The sequence below is a fragment of the Coregonus lavaretus genome (assembly GCF_964263955.1).
Source record: "Coregonus lavaretus genome assembly, chromosome: 31".
NCBI classification, from domain to species: domain Eukaryota; kingdom Metazoa; phylum Chordata; class Actinopteri; order Salmoniformes; family Salmonidae; genus Coregonus; species Coregonus lavaretus.
In genome coordinates this window covers 30,497,854-30,511,358 of record NC_140018.1, presented here as the reverse complement: position 1 = coordinate 30,511,358, position 13,505 = coordinate 30,497,854, and positions in this window count along the sequence as shown.

Here is a 13,505-nt window from a genome sequence, read left to right as displayed (position 1 = left end):
AGTTTGCCAATGAACATCTGAATGATTCAGAGGAGAACTGGGTGAAAGTGTTGTGGTCAGATGAGACCAAAATCGAGCTCTTTAGCATCAACTCAACTCGCCGTGTTTGGAGGAGGAGGAATGCTGCCTATGACCCCAAGAACACCATCCCCACCGTCAAACATGGAGGTGGAAACATTATGCTTTGGGGGTTTTTCTGCGGGACGATGGACGGGGCCATGTACTGTCAAATCTTGGGTGAGAACCTCCTTCCCTCAGTCAGGGCATTGAAAATGGGTCGTGGATGGGTATTCCAGCATGACAATGACCCAAAACACACGGCCAAGGCAACAAAGGAGTGGCTCAAGAAGAAGCACATGAAGGTCCTGGAGTCGCCTAGCCAGTCTCCAGACCTTAATCCCATAGAAAATCTGTGGAGGGAGCTGAAGGTTCGAGTTGCCAAACGTCAGGCTCGAAACCTTAATGACTTGGAGAAGATCTGCAAAGAGGAGTGGGACAAAATCCCTCCTGAGATGTGTGCAAACCTGGTGGCCAACTACAAGAAACGTTTGACCTCTGTGATTGCCAACAAGGGTTTTGCCACCAAGTACTAAGTCATGTTTTGCAGAGGGGTCAAATACTTATTTCCCTCATTAAAATGCAAATCAATTTATAACATTTTTGACATGCGTTTTTCAGGATTTTTTTGTTGTTATTCTGTCTCTCACTGTTCAAATAAACCTACCATTAAAATTATAGACTGATCATGTCTTTGTCAGTGGGCAAACATACAAAATCAGCAGGGGATCAAATACTTTTCCCCCCTTTTCCACTGTATATTTCTAAGGAGGAGAGAGGATTTTCACCGCAGATCTCCATTTCACCAAGAAGGTGAGAGACCAGACCTAAGCAGCTGTGCTCACAGATAGATTAACCTCTATGCTTTAAAAAAATGAATGCATTATGACTGTTTAGTATTATGTACTATTATGTGAAATGTTTATAAGGGGATCTACACTCCCCTCCATATGAATTTGGACAGTGAAGCTAAAATATTTAATTTGGCTCTATACTCCAGCATTTTAGATTTCAGATATAATGTTTCCTATTGGGTGACAGTACAGAATGTCAGCTTTTATTTGAGGGTATTTTCATACATACTGTATCTGTTTTATCATTTAGAAATGAAGGTATTTTATGTATCTAGTCCCCCCATTTGAAGAAGTCATAAGTATGAATGGATCAGCTTAATATTGCAGATAGATTGTATCTTCTATCAATGTAATTGTCTGCATCACTTCCAATCCCCCATGTTTTTTTATTTTTTATATATATACTCCCCTTTATTACTTTTCAACCCCACCATCCTTTCCCTACTTGGAGTAAATTAGTGAACAACAATGCCCAGGCCTCTACTTCCGGTCTATACTTACTATCTACACCTTATGGACAGAGTTAATTTTACAATAATTCTATTATATATATATATATATATATATATATATATATATATATATATATATATATATATATATATTTTTTTTTTTTTTTTTTTTTGCTCCTGAACTTCTTCTACTCTCAACCTCTCCGATCATTTTCATGGTGTCCATCCGGTTTGCTTCTATATGGCATATCTTTCTAACTGTGCTCCTTCCCAAAAGCTCCCAACATACAACCTATATACTTATTATGGACACAGTATGCTTACATTATTAGCTATCTTTGTTATTATTTGTTGTTATTTGTTATTAGTCCCATCCTTCAACTCTATTCAATACCTCCCATCTATCTCTTAACACCATCCATATAGGATTTCTATTTGCCATATATATTTCAACCGTACTGTGATGTTTTACAAAAATTCTGAACCTTTCTATTCTCATTGCTTCTACAGATTGTGAATTAAAAATAAACATTTTTGCTAAAAGTATTATTATATTATTGATTGATTGACTATGACTTTTCAGATCACCCAGTAATGCTATCTGCAAGGTTAGTTCCAGGTAAATATTGCAATCCTTTAGCCATTCCTGGACCTGTGTCCAAAAACAAGCTACAAATGGACAGAACCAAAACAAATGATCTAATGATTCTGTCTCTTCACAGCAAAACCTGCAGAGCTGGGAATATTGTATCCCCCATATAAATAACATTATATTGGTAGCAAGAATTTTATATAATAATTTAAATTGAAAGATTATAATTTTTGAATCCGGTGTCGTTTTGCGTGTCAGTTCATAAACACTATGCCATGGGATCGGTACGTCAAAGATCTCTTCCCAACTATTTTGCAATCTATATGGGACGGCTGTCAATCCTTTGGTCCTTAAGTGAAACTGATATACTTTTTTATTTATCACAGTTTTCCTTAACCAATTATGTTCTTTAATGCAAGGCCGACAGACAAGTTCCTTACTTTCTCCCCCTTCCACTTTCCTCTTCCACTTTCCTCTTTCCTCTTCCACCGGTACCCCCTGTATATAACCTCCCTGTTCTTATTTTATTTTACTGCTGCTCTTTAATTGTTTTTTATTTTAATTTTTTACTTATCTATTTTTACTTACCACTTATTTTTCTTAAAACTGCATTGTTGGTTAAGTGCTTGTAAGTAAGCATTTCACAGTAAGGTCTACACCTGTTGGATTCTGCACATGTGACAAATTTGATTTGATTTGGAAAAAATCAAATCAAATCAACATTTTAGTCATTTAGCAGACGCTCTTATCCAGAGCGACTTACAGGAGCAATTAGGGTTAAGTGCCTTGCTTAAGGGCACATCGACAGATTTTTCACCTAGTCGGCTCGGGGATTAGAACCAGCGACCTTTCGGTTACTGGCACAACGCTCTTACCCACTAAGCTACCTGCCGACCCTTTTACTTGCCACATGCGCCGAATACAACAGGTGTAGACCTTACCGTGAAATGCTTACTTACAAGCCCTTAGCCAACAATGCAGTTTTAAGAAAAATAAGTGGTAAGTAAAAATAGATAAGTAAAAAATTAAAATAAAAAATAATTAAAGAGCAGCAGTAAAATAAAATAAGAACAGGGAGGTTATATACAGGGGGTACCGGTACAGAGTTAATGTGCGGGGGCACCGGTTAGTCGAGGTAATTGAGGTAATATGTACATGTGGGTAGAGTTAAAGTGACTATGCATAGATAATAAACAGAGTAGCAGCAGCGTAAAAGAGGGGGTGGGGTGGGGAGACAATGCAAATAGTCCGGTAGCCATGATTAGCTGTTCAGGATTCTTATGGCTTGGGGGTAGAAGCTGTTAAGAAGCCTTTTGGACCTAGACTTGGCCCTCTGGTACCGCTTGCCGTGCGGTAGCAGAGAGAACAGTCTATGACTAGGGTGGCTGGAGTCTTTGACAATTTCTTGGGGAGGGAATGCTGTCACCTCAAATCAAATCAAATCAAATTGTATTTGCACTATAGTATATTATAGTAAGTGCCTATTAAGTGCCGCATAAAGTAACAGGGTTGACTGTAACAGGGTTGACTGTAACAGGGTTGACAATTTCACATCAAATCAGCCATAAATCCCCTTGTGACAGGGAGAATGGAAGGTTGTTGTGTGCAACAGCGAGGGGAAATTGAATGCAAGCTTCACAAAAAAAATTAAATGCTAAAACATTTCTAACCAATCTATCTATGGGTAACAGGGTTGATGTGTTATGCTCGACCCACTCAGTTTTCCAACACAAAAAAAACTGAAAATGGCTTTTACACTATGATTTTACTATTAGATAGATGTTCAACGTTCCGTAAGAGAATTGACCTTAAAATGAGGGACAGGTTTTTTTTTTTTTTTTTTACCTTAAAATGAATCACTAATCACCTGAAATAAAAAATTATCTTCAGAAATGACTTTGTCAAAGCAACAAAATAACTAAGGCTTTACAATGATGGTGAAAACTTGGAGACATTTTGGGGTTAAGTGGATTACAATCTTCCTAGAAGTCACAGAGGGTGCACAGAGGGACATGTCAAAATGCTGAATGTTGGCACTTAAGCAAGTCTTTATTCATATTCAGGGAAGGACTGGGACAAGAATTCTGCCTTGGAATTGTATCCACACCAGCCCACAACACTGATGGCAACTCACTTTTTTTGGGGGGTTCTATGGAGATTAATTACATATATCTTTATGTGCACTGACTAATATCATAGGCTAATTAACACCTGAGGAAGTGGAAACTCAAAACACATTAACTAGATCGCTAACTAAATATACACTCAGTCGCCAGAGAAAGACAGGATCTAGTACCGGGTCAGACCCGCCTTTGCCTCCAGAACAGCCTGAATTCTTCAGGGCATGGAAACGTTGCTCAATTGGGACCTAACGTGTGCCAGAAATCATTCCCGACACCATTACACCACCGCCACCAGCCTGTACCGTCGACACCTGGCAGGATGGGGCCATGGACTCATGCTGCTTATTCCAAATCCTGACTCTGCCATCAGCATGACGCAAGAGGAACCAGGATTTGTCAGACCAGGCAATGTTTTTCCACTCCTCAATTGTCCAGTGTTGGTGATCACGTGCCCACTGGAGCCGCTTCTTCTTGATTTTAGCTGATAGGAGTGGTGACAAGGACCAATGCCATTCTGCACACCGCTGTTGTACTGCACCGTTATTTGCCTGTTTGTGGCCCGCCTGCAAGCTTGCACGATTCTTGCCATTCTCCTTCGACCTCTCATCAACAAGCAGTTTTCACCCAAAGGACTGCCGCTGACTGGATGTTTTTTGTTTGTCGCACCATTCTCTGTAAACCTTACACACTGTCGTACATGAAAAGCCCAGGAGGCCGGCCGTTTCTGAGATTTGTTGTTGTTTTAGCTCTGTACTCCAGCACAATACTCAACTTTAGACTACTTTAATGCACATATAAGTGAATTTGTCCCAAACCTTTTGGTCCCCTAAAATGGGGGACTATGTACAAAACGTTTTTAAACAGTTCACCCAATATGGATGAAAATACCATAAACTTAAAGCTGACACTCTGCACTTTAACCTCATAGTAAATGTATCATTTCAAATCCAAAGTGCTGGAGTACAGAGCCAAAACAACAACAAATGATTTGTCACTATCCCAATACTTTTGGAGCTCAAAGTATTTTCTTTATATCCCTACCACCCTCTCCCCTCATGGTATTATCAGGATTCATTTAGAAGTGTGATGCAGTCATTGTGTGCAAGGCATATGAGACCAAATACTACACTTTTGACTACTTTGATACTACTGAATATGTCCAAATACTTTTGACTTTTTCACAGTCACACCAGCCTTCGCTTTGGCTCCCCCTCCTGTCCAGCTCAGGCGTTCAGCATCGCCGGACTTCTAGCTGCTGCCGAACCTACTGCTGGCAAACACCTTTCACTCATCCACCCCAGACTTGTCTCGTCATCATTACACACACCTGGTTCCAATCCCCACTCTATCACTGTATATATACTCCATCTGCCATTTGTCTTTGTCGGTCAATGTAAATGTTACTTGTTTTCCTGAGAGGAATCGCTCCAACTAGTTCCTGAGTACTTTTTATTTTGCGCTTTGGGTACGCCCTGTGCCTTTTTGTTTATGAAGATATATTTTGAGCACAACAGCGTTTGGGTTTCGTCCCGCTTTGATCTATGATGCTTAAATAAATTCAGTAGTTCTAAACCTGTGACTGCCTCCTGCCTACTCCTCTCTACATCAGTGACACATAGGGGGGTTGGGGGTTGGGGGGGAGCTTTCATTTCTAAACGGTAAAACAGATATGTATGAAAAAAGATGACATTCTGTACTGTCGCCTCATATGAAACATTTGATCTCAATTCTAAAATGCTGGAGTATGCTTCACTGTCCAATTACGTATGTGTAATCATACGGTGAAAGAATGCGTTGGTCTTGCTCATGGAGGCCTTATCAACCTCAGCACAGCAAATATGTGTAAGGCACAGGCACATAGACCAGTTGACCACAGATGAATAGGGTAATACTTAGTTATCAGTATCTTTGACTTGACATAGTCTGGAGGTGATTCCTCCTCCTCAGGACAAATGTGCAAGCTGTTCTATAGCCCAGTATGTCAATTGTATTTACACAAAATGAGATCAAATAGTTTGCTAAATGTGATAGACTGATCCTGGCTGTGGTGATCAGGCATTGTGAGGATTAAGAATGCAATAGCTATGGATGTATCCCAAATGGCACCCTATTCCATATCCTGCAGTTAGTGCACTACTTTTGTATAGAGCCCTATGGGCACTGGTCAAAAGTAGTGCACTATATAGAGAACAGGGTGCCAATTGTGGTCCTCTGTAGCTCAAATGGTAGAGCATGGCGCTTGTAACGCCAGGGTAGTGGGTTCGATCCCCGGGACCACCCATACGTAAAAATGTATGCGCACATGACTGTAAGTCGCTTTGGATAAAAGCGTCTGCTAAATGGCATATTATTATATTATTTGGGACATACACTATCTGAGTTAAGATGAAGAGTTGAGGGGGGCATCCCTCAGCTTAATTAACATTTTTAATGAACAGTTGAATTACTTGCATTCTCCTGTTTCTTTAACTCACATTGTAGTTGTTGTGTGGTTTTTATTTTTTGTATTCTATTTTCTATTATCTATACTGTTATTGTTATAACTGCATTGTTGGGAAAGAGCTCTCAAGGTCATTTCACTGTACTGTTTTACACCTGTTCTATCCAGTGTAAGTGGCGAATAAACTTTGAAACTTGAAACTTAACTGACCCCCGCTGTGCATCTACTAAGTCTAACTTCTCATACCATAGAAACTTCACAGCGCTACTAATACTTCCTGCAGACCCCTGGAATACACAGCAGCCTCTGAAGGAGGGGACCACAGAAGTCTTAACTAAGTGACAGTATTTGCTCACCTGAGATACACACATCTGGCTGGCTGTTGGGATGGCCTGCCTAGCCAGGAAGGCAGCTTGTTGCTACTGCTGAGGGCAGACAGATGGGTCAGTCGGGAAGGCCAAGGAAGTTTTGAGGAGGAGTGGTGTCTCCCCTGCCAGGCGGCTGTTTCTCACCCCATGTTTGTCCGGAGCTCCAAGAGGCTGATGAGGTGCTAATCTGAGATTCCGTCCCAAATGGCACCCTTTTCCTATGGGCCCTGGTCCAAAGTAGTGCACTATATAGGGAATAGGGTGCCATTTGGGACGCAGTTGAGGAGTGTCCATGCCATTAGCCTACACTGTGGTTAGCCTGTTAGCTGTCAGAGGCTGTAAAGGAGATGATTTATTAGGATCTGGTAGGGCGTTCTCGGGTAGACAAACACAGATTGGACACTTATGTTGTTTGCTGGCAGGCAGCTTTGTCATGGAGCTGTGAGTGACATCAGTAAAGCTCTCACTGCTTTTACTAAAGTACAAATTGCATCTTGCAAGTCAGAGGACCAAGGGAGGTAGCTAGATGTCACTGGGATAGATGGAAGTGTCTTTGTGCTGTCATGTTTTGAAGTTCCCTTATCCAACAAAATGGATCAAAGAAGAGCCATCAGGCTGATGGAAAAAAACACAAAACCATCAGCTATAATATGTTTCTGAAGAAAGGTTTACTGTATGAAAAATAATCAACTAGTATTATAATAGTATAGAATGCATAAACAGGCATATCTCAACGGTTGAAATAAAACCATGTACACTACCAGTCAAAAGTTTGGACACACCTACTCATTCAAGGGTTTTTCTTCGTTTTTACATTGTAGAATAATAGTGAAGACATCAAAACTATGAAATAACACATATGGAAGTGTTAAACAAATCAAAATATATTTTATATTTGAGATTCTTCAAATAGCCACCCTTTCCCTTGATGACAGCTTTGCACACTCTTGGCATTCTCTCAACCAGCTTCATGAGGTAGTCACCTGGAAAGCATTTCAATGAACAGGTGTGCCTTCTTAAAAGTTAATTTGTGGAATTGATTTCCTTCTAAATGTGTTTGAGACAATCAGTTGTGTTGTGACAAGGTAGGGGGGGTATACAGAAGATAGCCCTATTTGGTAAAATACAAAGTCTATATTATGGCAAGAACAGCTCAAATAAGCAAAGATATACGACAGTCCATCATTACTTTAAGACATGGTCAGTCAATACGGAACATTTCAAGAACTTTGAAGGTTTCTTCAAGTGCTGTCGCAAAAACCATCAAGCGCTATGATGAAACTGGCTCTCATGAGGACCACCACAGGAATGGAAGACCCAGAGTTACCTCTGCTGCAGAGGATAAGTTCATTAGAGTTACCAGCCTCAGAAATTGCAGCCCAAATAAATGCTTCACAGAGTTCAAGTAACCAACACATCTCAACATCAACTGTTCAGAGGTGACTGTGTGAATCAGGCCTTCATGGTCAAATTGCTGCAAAGAAACCACTACTGAAGGACACCAATAAGAAGAAGAGACCTGCTTGGGCCAAGAAACACAAGTAATGGAAGTTAGGCCGGTAGAAATGTGTCCTTTAGTCTGGAGTCCAAATTGGAGATTTTTGGTTCCAACCGCGGTGTCTTTGTGAGACGCGGTGTGGGTGAACGGATGATCTCCGCATGTGTAGTTCCCACCGTAAAGCATGGAGGAGGAGGTGTTATGGTGTGGGGGTGCTTTGCTGGTGACACTGTCTGTGATTTATTTAGAATTCAAGGCACACTTAACCAGCATGGCTACCACAGAATTCTGCAGCGATACGTCATCCCATCTGGTTTGGGCTTAGTGGGACTGCAATTTGTTTTTCAACAGGACAATGACCCATCACACCTTCAGGCTGTATAAGGGCTATTTTACTAAGAAGGAGAGTGATGGAGTGCTGTATCAGATGACCTGGCCTCCACAATCCCCCGACCTCAACCCAATTGAGATGGTTTGGGATGAGTCGGACCGCAGAGTGAAGAAAAAGCAGCCAACAAGTGCTCAGCATATGTGGGAACTCAAAAAGCATTCCAATGCCAAGAGTGTGCAAAGCTGTCATGAAGGCAAAGGGTGGCTATTTGAAGAATCTCAAATATAAAATATATTTTGATTTGTTTAACACTTTTTTGTTTACTACATGATTCCATGTGTTATTTCATAGTTTTGATGTCTTCACTGTTATTCTACAATGTACATTTACATTACATGTTAGTCATTTAGCAGACGCTCTTATCCAGAGCGACTTACATGAGCAATTAGGGTTAAGTGCCTTGCTCAAGGGCACATCGACAGATTTTTCACCTAGTCGGCTCGGGGATTAGAACCAGCGACCTTTCGGTTACTGTAAAAATGAAGACAAACCCTTGAATGAGTAGGTGTGTCCAAACTTTTGACTGGTACTGTACATTTGATTCATATACAGTACACCAAAAGACGAGAAAAACAATTATTCTTCTGTAGACTAGTAATCTATTCTGTATCTAGCCTTATAGCAGGTGCTTTCCATGATAGGGACATGGAACGCTGAATTACAGTGCCTTCAGAAAGTATTCACACCCCTTTACTTTTTCCACATTTTTTTGTGTTACAGCCTGAATTTAAAATGGATTAAATTGCAATTTTTTGTCACTGACCTACACACAATACCCCATAATTTCAAAGTGGAACTATGTTTTTCAAATGTTTTGCTAAATAATAAAAAACGAGTATTCAATATATATTCAACCCCTTTGTTATGGCAATGCTGAATAAGGTCAGGAGTAAAAATGTGGATAACAAGTCTCATAATAAGTTGCACGGACTCACTCTGTGTGCAATAATAGTGTTTAACATGATTTTTGAATGACTACCTAATCTCTGTATCCCACACATACAATTATCTGTAAGGTCCCTCAGTCGAGTAGTGAATTTCAAACACAGATTCAACCACAAAGACCAGGGAGGTTTTCCAAAGCCTCGCAAAGAAGGGCACCTATTGGTAGATGGGTAAAAATAAAATAAAAAGCTAACATTGACTATCCCTTTGAACATGGTGAAGTTATTAATTACATTTACATTTTAGTCATTTAGCAGATGCTCTTATCCAGAGCGACTTACAGTTAGTGAGTGCATACATAATTTTTTTTCATACTGGCCCCCCGTGGGAATCGAACCCACAACGCAGGTGTTGCAAACGCCATGCTCCACCAACTGAGCTACATCCCTGCCGGCCATTCCCTCCCCTACCCTGGACGATGCTGGGCCAATTGTGCGCCGCCCCATGGGTCTCCCGGTCGCGGCCGGCTACGACAGAGCCTGGATTACACTTTGGATGGTGTATCAGTATACCCAGTCACTGCAAAATTACAGGTTTCTTTCCTAACTCAGTTGCTGAAGAGGAAGGAAACCGCTCCGGAATTTCACCATGAGGCCAATGGTGACTTTAAAACAGTTACAGAGTTTAAAGGCTGTGATAGAAAACTGAGAATGGATCAACAACATTGTAGTTATTCCACAATACTAACCTAATTGACAGAATGAAAAGAAAGAAGACTGTACAGAATAAAAAATATTCCAAAACATGTATCCTGTTTGCAACAAGGCACTAAAGTAATACTGCAAAAAACGTGGCAAAGCAATTAACTGTTTGTCCTGAATACAAAGTGTTAAGTTTGGGGCCAATCCAATACAACACATTACTGAGCACCATGCTCCATATTTTCAAGCATATTGATGAGTGCATCATGTTATGGGTATGCTTGTAATCGTTGAGGATTGGGGAGTTTTTTAGGATAAAAAATTAACAGATTGGAGCTAAACACAGGCAAAATCCTAGAGAAAAACCTGGTTCAGTCTGCCTTCCACCAGACATTGGGAGATGAATTCACCTTTCAGCAGGACAATTACCTAAAACACAAGGCCAAATCTACACTGGAGTTGCTTACCAAGAAGACAGTGAATGTTACAGTTTTGACTTAAATCTACTTGAAAATCTATGGCAAGACCTGAAAATGGTTGTCTAGCAATGATCAACAACCAATTTGATAGAGGTTGAAGAATTTGAAACAAATAATGGCCAAATGTTGCACAATCCAGGTGTGGAAAGCTCTTAGAGACTTAGCCAGAAAGACTCACAGCTGTAATCGCTGCCAAAGGTGCTTCTTCATAGTACTGACTTAGGGGTGTGAATACTTATTTAAATGAGATATTTCTGTATTTCATTTTCAGTACATTTGCTAAAATTTCTAAACATGTTTTCACTTTGTCATTATGGGGTATTGTGTGTAGATGGTTGAGAAAAAATATATTTAATCCATTTTGAATTCAGGCTGTAACACAACAAAATGTGGAATAAGTGAAGGGGTATGAATACATTCTGAAGGCAAACATCTCAACTGTCTTCCATTTAAACCCACAATATGCTTTCAATATGAAAAGGAGTGTATTGGTGCATTGAGATCCACGCTTTCTGGTCTAGGGTCCTGTGTGTGTATGCAGAGAGCACGGTGGTCCAGCCAGCTAGTGCAATAACCACTCTCCTTAGATCTGAAACAGCCGTCTCTTGTTCCCTTTCACCTTGGTTGTGTGTCCTCCCTGTCCCGCCGCCTTTCAGATTCATCTCCAGGTAAACACACTGTGGCAGGCCGCAAACCTGCAGCCAACAGCCGTTGTCACAGCTGTACAGGATAAAGGCCCCGACACAAGCCTCCCTCAATCTGGTATGTTTGCTGTCACTATAGGCAAATGGCAGCAAACATTTTGTGGTTTCGTCTCACACTGAAAAGACTCTTTATTAATTTTGCTTTGATGAATCACAAGATTAACCTCTTGCCCTTGTGTTCCTTGAAAAGTTGTTCTGGGGGTCTAGGGTAACTGACAGAACAACTAATTAAGGGGATTTGAACACCCTATGCCACAGTGGAAAACATTGTAATGAAACTGGCACATTCCTAGATTCCTACTCTCTGGATATTTATCTGCATGTTAGAGTTTGTATTGTTATTTTCTCTTCTTCTTTGTCTTCTGTCATTCTTTGGTCAATATGATGTGTTGCAATCTTTGAGAATGCAACACATCCACAGTCATACCTGCGTGCTCCCTTTTCTAAAGTATTACATTTTGTTCACTCACCAAACACATAATTCACCCAATCAAATAGATTTCAAGGAATGCATTTAGGTATAGGCTAATTGTAATACTATTTGCTAATGCTACTCTACTTCTAAAGTAATTCTTGATTTGAAGGCCATTGTGGTGCCTTTATTGACCCCCTTTGTGATTTATCAGCCTTAGTGCATTTGACAAGAGCAATAGGCCGACAATTAGGCCACTAGATAGTACTGTATCAGTGCTTGTGAGAAGACCCTGGTTGACCTAATAGAGCAGCTGTCAACAGAACCCCATATGAGAGAGAGTGTGAGGTCAAACAAGGTGGTCTGAGATGAATATTTACCTGTTAACTATCTATGTGGTAGCACCAACTCATTATCACAAATTGTCATTGACCATAGGCTAAACAGTACCCTTAATAGAATGGCACCTAATGACTTCATAACACACTCATAAGCTATACATATGTATAACAGCATTAATAATTCGTTGACATAAGCATTATAAATGTTGGTATGCTTCTCATAAATGTGTTATGTAGGCTATGGCTTAAAATACATTCTAACAATTTTGCACTTTTTCGTGACATTATTATCATAATTATTATGAATAGTAGATTATGGAAGTTATCACAATTAAATATCATAAGTAACATTCTTCTAACACCATTATTTAAAGATTGCATCGTGATGTAGGCTGGCCTGTGCGCGTGTACTATAGTGTGTATTAGGCAAATGCATTACCAGTTAAACTGCTCCATTAATATCACCTCATTATTATCGTTGTTTTCCGTAGCCAGGTTTATCAGCAATTGCTGTTGATATCCATTCCAGCTCTAGTGATCAAACACGTTAGATAAACTTTGCTTCCGAAACCGGCATATCAAACATAGGGCAGCAAGGCTGCAAGGCCTTCACAAAAGTCAATAAAATGATGGTCAGACACATGAGTGTAGACACAGTGCTTTGTTTGAATAACCTCTATTCTCCAAACAGCCACTAACGAAATCAGGGGAAATTAAAATAGGCCTAGTTCAAGTAAAAATATTTGTTTGATATTGTCTGAAATGGAGGTTCTGTTGACAGTAAGTGCCTTTGAACAGGGTATGGTAGTAGGTGCCAGGCGCACTGACTATACAAAACATTAGGAACACCTGCTCTTTCCATGACAAAGACTTGCCAGGTGAGTCCAGGTGAAAGCTATGATCCCTTATTGATGTCACCTGTTAAATCCATTTCAATCACTGTTGATGAAGGGGAGCAGACAGGTTAAATAAGGATTTTTAAGCCTTGAGACAATTGAGACATGGATTGTGTATGTGTGCCATTCAGAGGGTGAATGGGCAAGACAAAATATTTAAGTGCTTTTGAACGGAGTATAGTAGTAGGTGCCAGGCACACCGGCTTGAGTGTGTCAAGAACTGCAACGCTGCTGGTTTTTTCACGCTCAACGGTTTCCCATGTGTATCAAGAATGGTCCACCACCCAATGGACATCCAGCCAACTTGACACA